At 45.9% G+C, this 19,206-nt stretch overlaps 1 protein-coding gene across 1 annotated transcript in view; it reads left to right on the top strand.

Annotated features, from left to right (window-relative positions):
• Nucleotides 1–1,805: 1,805 nt before the first annotated feature.
• Nucleotides 1,806–19,206, top strand: part of LOC116969365 (zinc finger protein 615-like) — a 38,421-nt gene continuing 21,020 nt past the window's right edge. Inside the window, exon 1 of the mRNA XM_033016227.1 lies at nt 1,806–1,935. The gene's annotated coding sequence lies outside the window, so the exon portion shown is untranslated. The remainder of the gene's footprint in view (nt 1,936–19,206) is intronic.

Raw genomic sequence — 19,206 nt, forward strand, 5'->3', positions numbered from 1 at the left:
CGATTTTGGCGCCGTTTAGAGGGGGCGGGTTTAAAACGCGATTTTCTCTAGGCTGTTCAAATCGAGGATGTTCAGCCTAGTTAATTATTAACGAAAAATCGCTGAAAGACCCCGTCGCAAAAGCTATTATTAGTTTTAAAGGCCTCGTAAAATAGTTATAGTAGTTTAAAAATCAACCTCTAAACCCGCGACCGCCAGCAACCGCAGGGTCTCATAAAGCAGTCAACTGAAGGAAGGCTGTATATTTTTACATTAAAAAGGGCTTCTAAAGAACCCTTTATACAAAGTTTAATATTGCGAGTAGCTCATTTTGGGCCCATTATATCGCGCAGTATTTTTCTGGGCATTTGAGGCACAAATCTACCGCAATGTGAACGTTCTAAACCAGCGCGTTCCACAGGGACCCACTGGAAAGCTGATTTAAATGGGCATTTATTTACAGCAATTGAACACTAAATTCCTTCCATTTGGTCTATAAATTAATGTAAATGAGATTTAAAAATCATGTTTTATTGTGAATTATTTGTGAATATTATTTGGACATTTAGGCTATTTAAAAATGTTAATCATTTATTAAGAAATGGATAGATGTTTAGATCTAGTAATTGAAGTCTGAAATTAGCTACAATTAGGTAACTAACTAATTATATGCTTTAATTTCAGGTCATCTAAGTAAGATTATTTTATATTTGTTTCAGAATGCTTCAATCTATGATAACTGAAAATTTCATTCAGTTCTCTTAATTTTTAAGAAAGTTATGGGCTTTTGACTGTTCACGATCACAGCTTTTTTGTTATATCCATAGAAAATCAATAGGGAACAAGATGCTCATTTCCCAGTATGAAAATGGCCATAACTTTTTAAATACTTGAGATATGAAAGTGAATTAGGTGTCAAATTAAACTTATGTTTATGCTTTATCTGATGGGATAAATTGCAGACTTTTTATTAAAATCTCAAAATTTTGTAACATTGTTACCCTCTCCCCTGGCCCTACACTCCCTCTCCCGCAGCCCCGGGCCCCACACTCCCTCTCCCGCTGCCCCGGGCCCCACACTCCCGCTGCCCCGGGCCCCACACTCCCTCTCCCCGGGCCGCTCACTCCCCGCTGCCCCGGGCCCCACACTCCCTCGCCCCGCTGCGGAAACAAAGATCCGAACTTTGACCGGAAGCAAGATGGCGGAACAAGATTGCGGAGCAAGATGGCGGGGGCTGGTTGCTAAAATGGCCGCTATAATCGCCCATGAATCCGCCCATGAGCGGACTACACGTTTGCGTGAGAGTAACCCATCTTTGGTCGTGTCTGGGGTTCGGCGACGGGGGCGGGACGAGCGCGGGTGACGGAGGCGGGGCCGAGATAGTGACGCGGCCGGCAGGTTGACGGGGGCGGGGCCGAGCGAGGGTGACGGGGGCGGGGCCGAGATAGTGACGCGGCCGGCAGGTTGACGGGGGCGGGGCCGAGCGAGGGTGACGGGGGCGGGGCCGAGATAGTGACGCGGCCGGCAGGTTGACGGGGGCGGGGCCGAGCGAGGGTGACGGGGGCGGGGCCGAGCGCTGTTGATGGGGGCGGGTGACGGGGCCGGGTTTGTCCCACTTGGACGTCATTTTCCACATCCCGAAATCCTGGGCGACTGGCTACGTCACCACGCACCTTGTGCGCTCGTCGTGACGCGTAAATGATGTGGCGTAAATGTCGCCCAAGTGGGACAGGCCCTCTGCTGTCTGTCGGTGACGCGACCGGGGGCGGGGTTCAGTGACGTCGTCAGGGTCGGAGTTCGGGGACGTCGGCGGGGGCGGGGTTCGGTGACGTAGGCGGGGGCGGGGTTCGGTGACGCGGGCTGGAGCGACGGGAGCGACGGGGCCGGAAACCAGGTCCTGGGACACAAGATGGAGCCGAGACTGAGACAGAGACAGAGACTGGGCCGCACTGGACGGTGAGCGGGCGGGGAGAGGAGGAGGTGGAGGAGGAGGAGGAGGAGGCCCCCCCAGTGGAAACAGGGGAACAGCATCTGCAGCACCTTCTTAAACAAAATAGAGAGAGTACAGAGGAGATTTACTAGAATGTTGCCTGGGTTTCAACAACTAAGTTACAGAGATAGGTTGAATAAGTTAGGTCTTTATTCTCTGGAGCGCAGAAGGTTAAGGGGGGACTTGATAGAGGTCTTTAAAATGATGAGAGGGATAGACAGAGTTGATGTGATCAAGCTTTTCCCTTTGAGAATAGGGAAGATTCAAACAAGGGGACATGACTTCAGAATTAAGGGACAGAAGTTTAGGGGTAACATGAGGGGGAACTTCTTTACTCAGAGTGGTTGCGGTGTGGAATGAGCTTCCAGTGGAAGTGGTGGAGGCAGGTTCGTTGGTATCATTTAAGAATAAATTGGATAGGCATATGGATGAGAAGGGAATGGAGGGTTATGGTATGAGTGCAGGCAGGTGGGACTAAGGGAAAAACATTGTTCGGCACGGACTTGTAGGGCCGAGATGGCCTGTTTCCGTGCTGTAATTGTTATATGGTTATATGGTTAAAAGGGGTCCAGGGGTGGAGAGAGTAGCAATGTTACAAAATTTTGAGATTTTAAAAATCAAGTCTGCAATTTATCCCATCAGATAAATCATAAAAATAAGTTTAATTTGACACCTAATTCACTTTCATATCTCAAGTATTTAAAAAGTTATGGCCATTTTCATACTCGGAAATTAGCATCTTGTTCCCTATTGATTTTCTATGGACACAGCAAAAAAGCTGTGATCGTGAACAGTCAAAAGCCCATAACTTTTTTAAAAATTAAGAGAACTGAATGAAATTTTCAGTTATCATAGTTTGAAGCATTCTGAAACAAATATAAAACAATCTTACTTGGATAACCTGCAATTAAAGCATATAATTAGTTAGTTACCCAATTGTAGCTAATTTCAAACTTCAATTACTAGATCTAAACATCTATCCATTTCTTAATGAATGATTAACATTTTTAAATAGCCTAAGTGTCCAAATAATATTCACAAATAATTCACAATAAAACATGATTTTTAAATCTCATTTACATTAATTTATAGGCCAAATGGAAGGAATTTAGTGTTCAATTGCTGTAAATTAAAGTCCATTTAAATCAGCTTTCTAGTGGGATCCTGTGAACGCGCTGGTTTAGAACGTTCACATTGCGGTGGATTTGTGCCCTCAAATGCCCAGAAAAATACTGCAGGATATAATAGGGCCAAAATTAGCTACTCGCAACATTAAACTTTGTATAAAGGGATCTTAAGAAGCCCTTTTTAATGTAAAAATAAACAGCCTACCTTCTGTTGTCCCCTCTATGAGATCCGGCCGTTGCCGGCGGCCGGGGGTTTAAAGGTTAATTTTTAAACTACTATAACAACTGGATAAAGCCCTTAAAAGTAATAACAGCTAAAGCGACGGAATCTTACAGCGATTTTTCGTTAATAATTAACTAGGCTGAACATCCTCGATTTGAACAGCCTAGGGGAAATCGCGTTTTAAACCCGCCCCCCTCTAAACGGCGCCAAAATCGCGCACACGGGCTGGGACAGATTTTTAGCGACGCTTCAGGTAGACTTTGCAACATACCTAGAGAGAGGGAGAGAGAGACACACAGAGAGAGAAGGGGAGAGAAATGGACAGGGAGGGATAGAGAGAGAGAGACGGAGAGATATGTAAGGGGAGAGAGAGAGAGACAGAGAGAGACACACACACACACACACACACACACACACACACACACAGAAAGTGAGAGAGAGAGGCAGAAAAAAAGGGAGTGAGAGAGCGAGGGAGAGAGAGAGACACACGCACAGAGACACAGTGAGAGGGGGAGGCAGAGAGAGAGATAATGGGAGCGAGAGAGACACACACACACACACAGACAGGGGTAGAGAGAGAGAGGGAGAGACACACAGACAGAGAGAGAGAGGGGAGGAGAGAGAGTGAGACAAGGGAGGGGGGAGAGAGACACACACAGACAAAGAGACAGAGAAGGGGAGAAAGAGAGAGAGGGATAGAGAGAAATGGAAAGGGAGGGAGGGAGAGGGAGACAGATAAAGACAGAGAGGGATTGAGAGGGAGATAGAGAGGTAGAAAAGGGGAGAGAGAGACACACACACACAGTTGGGGGGAGGGGAGAGGGAGAGGGAGAGATACAGAGAGAGAGAAGGGGAGAAAGAGAAACACACACAAAGAGACGGAGAGAAGGGGAGGGAGAGAGAGGCACATAGAGAGAGAGAGAGAGAGAGAGAGAGAGAGAGAAGGGGGGGAGAGAGAGGAACAGAGACAGACAGAGAGAGAGGGGGAGGCAGAGACAGGGAGAGAGAAAGGGGAGACAGAGCCACACACACAGACACACAAAGAGAGAGAGAGAGAAGGGGAGAGAGGGAGGCAGAAAAAGAGACAGGGATAGACACAGAGAGGGAGTGAGAGAGGGAGGGAGAGTGAGAGAGGGGGAAGGGAAGAGAGAGAGATACGAATGACAGAGAGAGACAGAGAGAGAGAGGGAGGGAGAGAGATAGAAACATAGAAAATAGGTGCAGGAGTAGGCCATTCGGCCCTTCGTGCCTGCACCGCCATTCAATATGATCATGGCTGATCATCCAACTCAGTATCCTGTACCTGCCTTCTCTCCAAATCCCCTGATCCCTTTAGCCACAAGGGCCACATCTAACTCCCTCTTAAATATAGCCAATGAACTAGTCTCAACTACCTTCTGCGGCAGAGAATTCCAGAGATTCACCACTCTCTGTGTGAAAAAGGTTTTCCTCATCTCGGTCCTAAAAGATTTCCCCCTTATCCTTAAACTGTGACCCCTTGTTCTGGACTTCCCCAACATCGGGAACAATCTTCCTGCATCTAGCCTGTCCAACCCCTTAAGAATTTTGTAAGTTTCTATAAGATCCCCCCTCAATCTTCTAAATTCTAGCGAGTACAAACCGAGTCTATCCAGTCTTTCTTCATATGAAAATCCTGACATCCCAGGAATCAGTCTGGTGAACCTTCTCTGTACTCCCTCTATGGCAAGAATGTCTTTCCTCAGATTAGGAGACCAAAACTGTACGCAATACTGCAGGTGTGGTCTCACCAAGACCCTGTACAACTGCAGTAGAACCTCCCTTCTCCTATACTCAAATCCTTTTGCTATGAATGCTAACATACCATTCGCCTTCTTCACTGCCTGCTGCACCTGCATGCCTACTTTTAATGACTGGTGTACCATGACACCCAGGTCTCGTTGCATCTCCCCCTTTCCTAATCGGCCACCATTCAGATAATAATCTACTTTCCTGTTTTTGCCACCAAAGTGGATAACCTCACATTTATCCACATTATACTGCATCTGCCATGCATTTGCCCACTCACCCAGCCTATCCAAGTCACCTTGCAGCCTCCTAGCATTCTCCTCACAGCTAACACTGCCCCCCAGCTTCGTGTCATCCGCAAACTTGGAGATGTTGCATTCAATTCCCTCGTCCGAATCATTAATATATATCGTAAATAGCTGCGTTTCCCAGAACTGAGCCTTGCGGCACCCCACTAGTCACTGCCTGCCATTGTGAAAAGGACCCGTTTACTCCTACTCTTTGCTTCCTGTCTGCCAGACAGTTCTCTATTCACATCAATACTGAACCCCCAATACCGTGTGCTTTAAGTTTGTATACTAATCTCTTATGTGGGACCTTGTCGAAAGCCTTCTGAAAGTCCAGATATAACACATCCACTGGTTCTCCCTTATCCACTCTACTAGTTACATCCTCGAAAAATTCTATAAGATTCGTCAGACATGATTTACCCTTCATAAATCCATGCTGACTTTGTCCAATGATTTCACCACTTTCCAAATGTGCTGCTATCCCATCTTTAATAACTGATTCTAGCAGTTTCCCCACTACCGACGTTAGACTAACTGGTCTGTAATTCCCCGTTTTCTCCTTCCCTCCCTTTTTAAAAAGTGGTGTTACATTAGCTACCCTCCAATCCTCAGGAACTACTCCAGAATCTAAAGAGTTTTGAAAAATTATCACTAATGCATCCACTATTTCTGGGGCTACTTCCTTAAGTACTCTGGGATGCAGCCTATCTGGCCCTGGGGATTTATCGGCCTTTAATCCATTCAATTCACCTAACACCACTTCCCGACTAACCTGGATTTCACTCAGTCCCTCCATCTCATTTGACCCCCGGTCCCCTGCTATTTCCGGCAGATTTTTTATGTCTTCCTTAGTGAAGACAGAACCAAAGTAGTTATTCAATTGGTCTGCCATGTCATTGTTCCCCATGATCAATTCACCCGTTTCTGACTGCAAGGGACCTACATTTGTTTTAACTAATCTTTTTCTCTTCACAAATCTATAAAAACTTTTGCAGTCAGTTTTTATGTTCCCTGCCAGTTTTCTTTCATAATCTATTTTCCCTTTCCTAATTAAGCCCTTTGTCGTCCTCTGCTCGTCTGAATTTCTCCCAGTCCTCTGGTAGGCTGCTTTTTCTGGCTAATTTGTACGCTTCATCTTTTGTTTTGATACTATCCCTGATTTCCCTTGTTATCCACGGATGCACTACCTTCCCTGATTTATTTTTTTACCAAACTGGGATGAACAATTGTTGTAGTTCATCCATGCAGTCTTTAAATGCCTTCCATTGCATATCCACCGTCAACCCATTAAGAATCAATCGCCAGTTTGATCGCCACCTTGACCAATTCACGTCTCATACCCTCAAAGTTACCTTTCTTTAAGCTCAGGACCCTTGTTTCTGAATTAACGATGTCACTCTCCATCCTAATGAAGAACTCAACCATATTATGGTCATTCTTGCCCAAGGGGCCACGCACAACAAGACTGCTAACTAACCCTTCCTCATTACTCAATACCCAGTTTAGAATAGCCTCCTTTCTCGTTGGTTCCTCTACACGTTGGTTTAGAAAACTATCCCGCATACATTCCAATAAATCCTCTTCCTCAGTACCCCTGCCAATTTGATTCACCCAATCTATATGTAGATTGAAGTCACCCATTATAACTGTTTTACCTTTGTTGCACGCATTTCTAATTTCCTGTTTGATGCCATCCCCAACTCCACTACTACTGTTAGGTGGCCTGTACACAACCCACTAGCGTTTTCTGCCCCTTAGTGTTTCGCAGCTCTACCCATACCGATTCCACATCCTCAAAGCTAATGTCCTTCCTTTCTATTGCGTTAATCTGCTCTCTAACCAGCAATGCTACCCCACCTCCTTTCCCTTTCTGTCTATCCCTCCTGAATATTGAATATACCTGGATGTTCAGCTCCCAGCCTTGGTCACCCTGGAGCCATGTCTCCGTGATCCCGTGATATCATTGTCATTAATACCTATCTGCACATTCAACTCATGATTATGACTATAGGAAGGATATATCATGACTATGATATAGTTGGGATCACGGAGACATGGCTCCAGGGTGACCAAGGCTGGGAGCTGAACATCCGGGGATATTCAATATTCAGGAGGGATAGAGAGAAAGGAAAAGGAGGTGGGGTAGCGTTGCTGATTAGAGAGGAGATTAACGCAATGGAAAAGAAGGACATTAGTTTGGAGGATTGGAATCGGTATGGGTAGAGCTGCGAAACACTAAGGGGCAGAAAACGCTGGTGGGTGTTGTGTACAGGCCACCTAACAGTAGTAGTGAAGTTGGAGATGGTATCAAACAGGAAATTAGAAATGCGTGCGACAAAGGCAAAACAGTTATAATGGGTGAATTATCTCCCTGCTACCTTCAGGTAGAAGGTACAGGAGCCTGAAGACTGCAACAACCAGGTTCAGGAATAGTTACTTCCCCTCAGCCATCAGGCTATTAAACCTGGCTCGGACAAAACTCTGATTATTACCAACCACTTTCTGTTATTTGCACTATCAGTTTATTTATTCATGTGTGTATATATTTATATCATGGTATATGGACACATTTATCTGTTTTGTAGTAAATGCCTACTATTTTCTGTGTGCTTAAGCAAAGCAAGAATTTCATTGTCCTATACAGGGACACATGACAATAAACTCACTTGAACTTGAACTTGACTTCAATCTACATATAGATTGGGTGAATCAAATTGGAAGAGGATTTCTTGGAATGTATGCGGGATAGTTATCTAAATCAACATGTAGAGGGACCAACGAGAGAGCAGGCTATTTTAGACTGGGTGTTCAAAAGGGAACTGCAGATGCTGGAATATCGAAGGTACACAAAATTGCTGGGGAAACTCAGCGGGTGCAGCAGCATCTATGGAGCGAAGGAAATAGGCGACGTTTCGGGCCGAAACCCTTCTTCAGACTTTTAGACTGGGTATTGAGTAATGAGGAAGGGTTAGTTAGCAGTCTTGTTGTACATGCCCCCTTGGGCAAGAGTGACCATAATATGGTTGAGTTCTTCATTAGGATGGAGAGTGACATTGCTAATTCAGAAACAATGGTTCTGAACTTAAAGAAAGGTAACTTTGAGGGTATGAGACGTGAATTGGCCAAGATTGACTGGCAATTAATTCTAAAAGGGTTGACAGTGGATATGCAATGGAAGACATTTAAAGACTGCATGGATGAACTACAAAAATTGTTCATCCCAGTTTGGCAAAAGAATAAATCAGGGAAGGTAGTGCATCCGTGGATAACAAGGGAAATCAGGGATAGTATTAAAGCGAAGGATGATGCGTACAAATTAGCCAGAAAAAGCAGCATACCGGAGGACTAGGAGAAATTCAGAGACCAGCAGAGGAGTACAAAGGGCTTAATTAGGAAAGGAAAAATAGATTATGAAAGAAAACTGACAGGGAACATAAAACTGACTGCAAAAGTTTTTATAGATATGTGAAAAGAAGAGATTAGTTAAAACAAATGTAGGTCCCTTGCAGTCAGAAACAGGTGAGTTGATCATGGGGAACAAGGATATGGCGGTCCAATTGAATAACTACTTTGGTTCCGTCTTCACTAAGGAAGACATAAATAATCTGCCGGAAATAGCAGGGGACTGCAGGTCAAAGGAGTTGGAGGAATTGAGTGAAATCCAGGTTAGCCGGGAAGTGGTGTTGGGTAAATTGAATGGATTAAACGCCGATAAATCCCCAGGGCCAGATAGGCTGCATCCCAGAGTACTTAAGGAAGTAGCTCCAGAAATAGTGGATGCATTAGTAATAATCTTTCAAAACTCTGTAGATTCTGGAGTAGTTCCTGAGGATTGGCGGGTAGCAAACGTAACCCCACTTTTTAAGAAGGGAGGGAGAGAGAAAACGGGGAATTACAGACCAGTTAGTCTAATATCGGTAGTGGGAAAACTGCTAGAGTCAGTTATTAAAGATGGGATAGCAGCACATTTGGAAAGTGGTGAAATTATTGGACAAAGTCAGCATGGATTTACAAAAGGTAAATCATGTCTGACGAATCTTATAGAATTTTTCGAGGATGTAACTAGTAGCGTGGATATAGAAACATAGAAACATAGAAAGTAGGTGCGAGAGTAGACCACCAGGTCCGTCGAGCCCACACCGCCATTCGCTCATGGCTGAACACTAAACAGACACACTTACCCACAAACAGTAGACACAAGACACAGAACACAAGACACTACCCTCCCCTTTATACCGCTATCACCCCTCTCCACCCCAAGAACCGCGTGATCTCCTGGGGGAGGCAAAAAAACGGATAAAAACCCAGGTCCAATTCGGGAAAAAAATCCGGGAAATTCCTCTCCGACCCCAATCCAGGCGATCGACACTTGTCCAGGAGATCACTCAGGTCTTACTATACTAACCATACCTAGGTCCATATCCCTGCCCTCTCCCCGTAGCCCCTTATCCCCTTGGCAGCTAAAAAACCATCTATTTTAGACTTAAATATATTTAACGTTTCTGCTTCCACTGCTCCCTGGGGCAGTGAATTCCATAAATTAACCACCCTCTGGGTGAAGAAGTTCTTCCTCATCTCAGTTTTAAAAGAGCCCCCCCTTATTCTGCGCCTATGTCCCCTAGTTCTAGTTTCCCCGATCATTGGGAACATCCTCGGTGCATCCACCCGATCAAGGCCCCTCACGATCTTATATGTTTCAATGAGATCGCCTCTCATTCTTCTAAACTCCAAAGAGTAGAGTTCAGCCTACTTAACCTTTCCTCATATGTCAATCCCCTCATTGCAGGAATTAATCTTGTAAACCTTCGCTGCACTGCCTCCAGGGCTAGTACATCCTTTCTTAAGTATGGACCCCAGAACTGTACACAGTATTCCAAATGTGGTCTCACTAATACTGTGTACAGCTGCAGCAAGACCTCCGTGTTTTTATACTCAATCCCCCTAGCAATAAAGGCCAAAACTCCATTGGCCTTCCTGATTGCTTGCTGCACCTGCATACTAACTTTTAGTGATTCATGTACTAATACCCCTAGATCCCTTTGCGTTGCATTACAACGCAGCTCCTCCTCATTTAGAAAATAACTTGCCCTATCATTTTTTTTCCCCAAAGTGAATGACTTCACATTTATTAGTATTAAATTTCATCTGCCAAGTTGTTGCCCACTCACCTAGCTTATCTATATCCTTTTGCAGACTCTTCCTATCCTCCTCATCCCCTACTTTTCCTCCCATTTTTGTATCGTCCGCAAATTTTGATATATTACACTTGGTTCCCTCCTCCAAATCATTTATATAAATTGTGAACAACTGGGGTCCCAGCACCGACCCTTGCGGAACCCCGCTAGTTACCGGTTGCCATCCCGAGTATGAACCATTTATCCCCACTCTCTGCTTCCTATTTGTTAGCCAATCCTCTACCCATGCTAATATATTACCCCCAATCCCATAATTTTTTATTTTTAGCAATAGTCTCTTATGTGGCACCTTGTCAAAAGCCTTTTGGAAGTCCAAGTATACCACATCCACCGGTTCCCCTTTATCCACCCGGGTTGTTACTTCCTCAAAGAATTCGAGCAGATTCGTTAAACAGGACTTCCCCTTCACAAAACCATGCTGGTTCTGTCCGATGAAGTCATGTTTATCCAAGTGCCCCGTTAGTGTTTCTTTAATAATTGTCTCTAACATTTTACCCACCACCGATGTTAGACTAACCGGTCTATAGTTACCCGCCTTCTGTTTACTTCCTTTTTTAAATATAGGTGTTACATTGGCCATTTTCCAATCCACTGGGACCGTTCCTGCCTCCAGGGAGTTTTGGAAAATTATCACCAATGCATCCACAATCCCCACCGCTATCTCCCTCAAGACCCTTGGATGTAATCCATCAGGCCCAGGGGATTTATCCTCCTTCAGTCTCATTAATTTCCCTAATACCACCTCCTTGGTGATCTTAATAGTATTTAGCTCCTCCATTCCTACCGCCCCCTGTTTATCCAGCGTTGGAATATTTTTTGTGTCTTCTATGGTGAAGACTGATACAAAATACTCGTTTAATGCCTTTGCCATTTCCATGTTCCCCACCAACAACTCTCCAGTCTCACCCTCCAATGGACCAACGTTCACCTTAGCCACCCTTTTTCTTTTTATATAGCTATAAAAACTCTTACTATTAGTTTTTATGTTATTCGCTAAATTCCTTTCATAGTCTATTTTCCCCGTCTTAATTAATCTCTTAGTTATTTTTAGCTGACCTTTAAATGCTTCCCAATCCTCTGCCCTCCCACTATCTCTGGCTACCTTATATGCCCTCGCCTTCAGCCGAATACTATCCTTTATAGTTTTACTGAGCCATGGCTGACTGTTCTTACCCTTACCCCTTTTTTTTCTTCATAGGAATAAATTTTTCTTGAAGGTTATACAGTAGATCCTTAAACGTACACCACTGCTCATGTACCGTCTTATTCTTGAGTCTGCTATCCCAATCAACTTTGATCAGCTCAGTCCTCATACCTTCATAATCCCCCTTATTTAGACTAAGCACCCTAGCCTGAGTTTCAACCTGCTCCCCTTCTATTTGAATATGGAATTCGACCATATTGTGGTCACTTGTTCCCAACGGGTCCCTAACTATGACATTTTTAATTAATCCTGCTTCATTACACAGGACCAGATCCAAGATTGCCTCCCCCCTTGTCGGTTCTGCGACATACTGTTCTAGGAACCCGTCTCTAGTACATTCTATAAACTCTTCCTCTAGTCTACCCTGCCCAGTTTGGTTTGCCCAATTAATATGAAAATTGAAGTCCCCCATGATTACAGCAGTTCCCTTTTTACATGCGTCAACTATTTGCAGATTTATGTTCTGACTAACAGCGTCACAGCTATTTGGAGGTCTATAAATTACACCCACTAGTGTTTTTTTCCCCTTGTTATTCTCTATCTGTACCCAAGCTGTTTCACTATCCTGATCCTTCAACGCAATATCCTTCCTCTCTATTGCCGTTATTCCCTCCCTTATTAAAAGGGCCACCCCTCCTCCCTTTCTTTCCTGTCTATCTTTTCTAATTGTCGAGTACCCCTCTATATTTAACTCCCAGTCCTGATCCCCTTGCAGCCATGTCTCCGTAATGGCCACGATATCATAACTATATATACTTAATTGCACCGTTAATTCATTTATCTTATTTCGAATACTCCGTGCATTTAGATAAAGCACTTTCAGATGATTTTTACTACCCTTCCTTTCCGTTTTTGCCCCTTTTACATCTAGAGCTTTATCTTCACACATTCTGGATCCTCCTGTCACATTTTGATTTTCCGCTTCCCCACTGATACCCTGCTCTATTTCCTCTACCCCTGCCGTTATTACCCCCCTTGATACCTCCCCCCCGCTACTTAGTTTAAAGACCTCTCTACTGCCCTAGTTATATGATTTGCCAGGACCCCAGTCCCAGCACCGTTCAGGTGAAGTCCGTCCTTACAGAACAGATCCCCCCTGTCCCAGTACTGGTGCCAGTGGCCCAAGAAACCAAACCCATTTTTCCCACACCAGTCTTTGAGCCACGCATTCAGCTTTTTAATTTTACGTACCCTCGCCGATTTGGCCCGTGGCTCAGGTAGCAATCCGGAAATTAGTACCCTCGAGGTTCTGCTTTTTAATTTATTCCCTAACTGCTCAAACTCCTTCAGCAGATCCTCCTTCCTCGTCCTTCCTATGTCATTGGTCCCCACATGGACCACGACCACTGGATCCTCCCCCTCCCTCTGCAAATTTCTCTCCAGCACCGCAGAGATATCCTTAACCCTAGCACCGGGTAGGCAACACAGCCTTCGGGACATGTTCTGCTGGCCGCAGAGAACCTTATCTACCCCCCGAATAATACTATCCCCTATCACAACGGCATTTCTTCTAACTCCCCCCTCTTGAATGACCCCCTGATCCACGGTGCTGCAGCCAGGTTGCTCATCCCTCCCACAGCCCCTGATCCCGTCCTCACATTGAGTAAGAGCCTCGGTCATGCTCGTCAGGGACAAGGGCTGTGGCTCCTGCCGCATCTCCTCCTGGTTCCCCCTACCTGCCTCGCTTATGGCCACACCTTCCATTCCTTGCTCACTAACTACTGAATTAGTTAAACTGGTCGGTGTGACCATCCCCTGGCACAAAACATCCAGGTAATACTCCCCCTCCCTGATGTTCCGCAACGTATGAAGTTGGGTCTCCAGCTCATCAATGCGGAGCTCGAGTTCCGCTAGCCTCAAACACTTACTGCAGCTGTAGGGATCATCTACATCAATGGTATCGACAAATTCCCACATCTCACAGTATTGGCACATCTCCTGGCCGCCCATCTTGTTAATTGCATTCAGACGGGTTCTTTCTGATCAAGGAAAGACTCATCAGTCTAGGGTTTCTCGGCTGCTCAGACAGCTTGCAGAAGAATCAATACCTTGCACTTGTTGTGTGCAACCAACCGTCTACTATTTGGAGTCGCACCCTGACCTCTCCCTAGGGGAGAACCAGTGGATGTGGATGTGGTGTATCTGGACTTCCAGAAGGCTTTCGACAAGGTCCCACATAAGAGATTAGTATACAAACTTAAAGCACACGGCATTGGGGGTTCAGTATTGATGTGGATAGAGAACTGGCTGGCAAACAGGAAGCAAAGAGTAGGAGTAAACGGGTCCTTTTCACAATGGCAGGCAGTGACTAGTGGGGTACCGCAAGGCTCAGTGCTGGGACCCCAGCTATTTACAATATATATTATTGAATTGAATACTATTATTGTCATTCAGACCTTACGGTCTGAACGAAATTTCGTGCCTGCAGTCATACATACAATCATACAATAATAAACAACAATAAACACAAATTAACATCCACCACAGTGAGTCCTCCAAGCACCTCCTCACTGTCGTGGAGGCAAAAATCTTAGGGTTACTGTCTCTTCCCTCCTCTTCTCCCTCTGCGCTGAGGCGATTCCCCACCGGGCGATGGGGAGGGATGATCTGGATGAGGGAATTGAAGGCAATATCTCCAAGTTTGCAGATGACACTAAGCTGGGGGGCAGTGTTAGCTGTGAGGAGGATGCTAGGAGACTGCAAGGTGACTTGGATAGGCTGGGTGAGTGGTCAAATGTTTGGCAGATGCAGTATAATGTGGATAAATGTGAGGTTATCCATTTTGGTGGCAAAAACAGGAAAGCAGACTATTATCTAAATGGTGGCCGACTAGGAAAAGGGGAGATGCAGCGAGACCTGGGTGTCATGGTACACCAGTCATTGAAAGTAGGCATGCAGGTGCAGCAGGCAGTGAAGAAAGCGAATGGTATGTTAGCTTTCATAACAAAAGGATTTGAGTATAGGAGCAGGGAGGTTCTACTGCAGTTGTACAGGGTCTTGGTGAGACCACACCTGGAGTATTGCGTACAGTTTTGGTCTCCAAATCTGAGGAAGGACATTATTGCCATAGAGGGAGTGCAGAGAAGGTTCACCAGACTGATTCCTGGGATGTCAGGACTGTCTTATGAAAGACTGGATAGACTTGGTTTATACTCTCTAGAATTTAGGAGATTGAGAGGGGATCTTATAGAAACTTACAAAATTCTTAATGGGTTGGACAGGCTAGATGCAGGAAGATTGCTCCCGATGTTGGGGAAGTCCAGGACAAGTGGTCACAGCTTAAGGATAAGGGGGAAATCCTTTAAAACCGAGATGAGAAGAACTTTTTTCACACAGAGAGTGGTGAATTCTGGAACTCTCTGCCACAGAGGGTAGTCGAGGCCAGTTCATTGGCTATATTTAAGAGGGAGTTAGATGTGGCCCTTGTGGCTAAGGGGATCAGAGGGTATGGAGAGAAGGCAGGTACGGGATACTGAGTTGGATGATCAGCCATGATCTTATTGAATATCAGGCTCGAAGGGCCGAATGGCCAACTCCTGCACCTAATTTCTATGTTTCTATGTTTCTATCCACCTTATTACGAATGCTCCTTGCATTGAGACACAAAGCCTTCAGGCTTGTTTTTACAACACTCTTACCCCTTATACTATTATGCTGAAAAGTGGTCCTTTTTGATTTTTGCCCTGGATTTGCCGGCCTGCCACTTTTACTTTTCACCTTGCTACCTATTGCTTCTACCCTCATTTTACACCCCTCTGTCTCTACGCTCACACATTTAAGAAACCCTTTCCCTTTAACTCCATCCTCCACTATCCCATTCGACACCCTTATTCAGTTTAAAAGCACCCGTGTAGCAGTGGCAAACCTGCCTGCCAGAATGCTGGTCCCACACCTATTAAGATGCAATCCGTCCCTTTTGTACAGTTCCCCCTTACCCCAAAACAGATCCCAGTGATCTACGAATCTAAATCCCTGCCCCGTGCACCAGTTCCTCAGCCACACGTTCAGGTCCCGTATCTCCCTGTTCCTGCTCTCGCCAGCACGAGGAACTGGAAGCAAACCGGAGATAACAACCCTGGAGGTCCTGCTTTTCAGCATTTTTCCGAGCTCTCTAAAGTCACGCTGCAGAATATTCATCCCTTTCTTTCCGACATCGTTTGTGCCGACATGCACTACAACTTCCGGATGTTCACCTTCGCCCTTGAGAATTTTCTGCACTCAGTCCGTGACATCCTGGATCCTGGCCCCAGGAAGGCAGCACACCATCCTCGCATCCCGTCGATTGCCGCAGAAACCCCTGTCCGTACCTCTCACAATGGAGTCTCCCACTACAATGGCGTTGCCTGCCTTAGGCAGAGAGAGAGGGAGAGGGAGGCAGAGAGAGAGGGGAGAGATAGAGAGACACACACACAAACAGGGAGAGAGACAGGGAGCAAAGGGAAGAGGAGACATACACACACACAGACACACAAAGAGACAGGGAGAAGGTGACAGAGAGGGAGAGACAGAGAGAGGGATAGAGAGAGAGAGAGACAGAGACAGAGAGAGAGAGACACACACATGCAGACAGAGGGAGGGAGAGAGAGGCAGAGAGAGAGAGATAAGGGGAGAGAGAGAGACACACACACATACAGAGGGAGAGAGAGACAGAGAGAGGGGGAGAGAGAGAGGGAGAGAGAGAGGGAGGGAGGCAGAGAGGGAGAGAGAGACACAGGCAGAGAGGGGGAGGCAGAGAGAGAGATAATGGGAGACACACACACAGACACACAAACAGACAGAGAGAGAAGGTGACAGAGAGGGAGACAGAAAAGCGAGAGGGATAGAGAGAGAGAGACAGAGACACAGAGAGAGAGAGACACACACACACACACACACACACACAGGGAGGGAGAGAGAGGCAGAGAGAGAGATAAGGGGAGAGAGACATACACACACTGACAGGGAGAGAGAGGCAGAGAGCGAAAGGGAGAGAGGGAGGAAGGGAGGGAGATAAGGGGAGAGAGACACAGACACACAGAGACAGAGTGCGAAGGGGAGAGAGAGAGAAGGAGAGGGAGGCAGAGGGAGAGGAAGGCAGAGAGAGAGGGGAGAGATAGAGAGACACACACACAAACAGAGGGAGAGAGACAGGCAGCAAAGGGAAGAGAGAGGGAGAGGGACAGAGCGAGAGAGAGGTAGAGAGAGAGACAGACAGACAGAGGGAGACAGAAAAAGAGAGGGAGAGAGAGGGAGAGAGACAAAGAGAAAGAGATAGAGAGAGAGAAACAAAAGACGCGAGAAAGGGAAGGACAGAGACAAAGAGAGGCACATAAAGAGAGAGAGACACAGAGAGAGAGACACACACATGGAGATAGAGAGAGGGAGGGAGGGAGTGAGAGGCAGAGAGGGAGAGAATGAGATAAGGGGAGAGAGACACACAAAGAGACAGAGCGAAGGGGAGAGGGAGAGGGGGGCAGTGAGAGATAGAGAGGCAGAGAAAGGGAGAGGGGAGAGAGACACAAACGGAGAGAGAGACAGGGAGCAAAGGGGGGAGAGAGAGGGAGAGGGACGGAGGGAGAAAGATAAGGGGAGAGATAAGGGTAGAGAGAGAGACACACACAGAGACAGAGAAGGCGAGAGAGAGAGAGAGAAAGGGTCGGAGAGAGGCAGAGAGTGACAGAGGGAGAGAGAGGGGGAGAGGGGAGAGATTAGAGAGAGAGAGGCAGAAAGAGAGAGGGGAGAGAGGGAGACAGAGAAACATAGAAAATAGGTGCAGGAGTAGGCCATTCGACCGTTCGAGCCTGCACCGCCATTCAATATGATCATGGCTGATCATCCAACTCGGTATCCTGTACCTGCCTTCTCTCCATACCCCCTGATCCCTTTAGCCACAAGGGCCACATCTAACTCCCTCTTAAATATAGCCAATGAACTGGCCTCAACTACCTTCTATGGCAGAGAATTCCACAGATTCACCACTCTCTGTGTGTGAAAAAAAAAGTTTTTCTCATCTCGGTCCTAAAAGATTTCCCCCTTATCCTTAAACTGTGACCCCTTGTTCTGGACTTCCCCAACATCGGGAACAATCTTCCTGCATCTAGCCTGTCCAACCCCTTAAGAATTTTGTAAATTTCTATAAGAACCCCCCTCAATCTTCTAAATTCTAGCGAGTACAAGCCGAGTCTATCCAGTCTTTCTTCATATGAAAGTCCTGCCATCCCAGGAATCAGTCTGGTGAACCTTCTCTGTACTCCCTCTATGGCAAGAATGTCTTTCCTCAGATTAGGAGACCAAAACTGTACGCAATACTCCAGGTGTGGTCTCACCAAGACCCTGTACAACTGCAGTAGAACCTCCCTATATTTACATGTTCACATGTTGTGTTGTGTTGCACCAAGTAAGAATTTAATTGTCCCATCCGGGACATTGGACAATAAAAGGGTGACCTGGACAGGTTGAGTGAGTGGGCAGATGCGTGGCAGATGCAGTTTAATGTAGATAAATGTGACGTTATCCACTTTGGCGGCAAAAACAAGGGGGCAGATTATTATCTCAATGGGGTTAGGTTAGGTAAGGGGGAGGTGCAGCGAGACCTGGGTGTCCTTGTACACCGGTCACTGAAAGTTGGCGTGCAGGTACAGCAGGCAGTGAAGAAAGCTAATGGAATGTTGGCCTTCATAACAAGAGGATTTCAGTATAGGAGTAAAGAGGTTCTTCTGCAGTTGTATAGGGCTCTGGTGAGACCACAACTGTAGTATAGTGTACAGTTTTGGTCTCCTAATTTGAGGAAGGACATCCTTGTGATTGAGGCAGTGTAGGTTCACGAGATTGATCCCTGGGATGGCGGAACTGTCATAGAAACATAGAAACATCAAATAGGTGCAGGAGTAGGCTTCGAGCCTGCACCGCCATTCGATATGATCATGGCTCATCATCCAACTCAGTATCCCATCCCTGCCTTTTCTCCATACCCCCTGATCCCTTTAGCCACAAAGGCCACATCGAACTCCCTCTTAAATATAGCCAATGGACTGGCCTCAACTCCCTTCTGTGGCAGAGAATTCCAGAGATTCATCACTCTCTGTGTAAAAAATTATTTTCTCATCTCGGTCCTAAAATACTTCCCTCTTATCCTTAAACTGTGACCCTTAGTTCTGGACTTCCCCAACATCGGGAATAATCTTCCTGCATCTAGCCTGTCCAACCCCTTAAGAATTTTGTAAGTTTCTATAAGACCCCCCCTCAATCTTCTAAATTCTAGCATGTACAAGCCGAGTGTATCCAGTCTTTCTTCATATGAAAGTCCTGCCATCCCAGGAATCAGTCTGGTGAACCTTCTCTGTACTCCCTCTATGGCAAGAATGTCTTTCCATGTCATATGAGGAAAGATTGAAAAGACTAGGCTTGTATTCACTGGAGTTTAGTAGGATGAGGGGCTATCTTATAGAAACA

The sequence above is a fragment of the Amblyraja radiata genome, unplaced genomic scaffold (genome assembly GCF_010909765.2).
Source record: "Amblyraja radiata isolate CabotCenter1 unplaced genomic scaffold, sAmbRad1.1.pri S31, whole genome shotgun sequence".
Lineage (NCBI taxonomy): Eukaryota > Metazoa > Chordata > Chondrichthyes > Rajiformes > Rajidae > Amblyraja > Amblyraja radiata.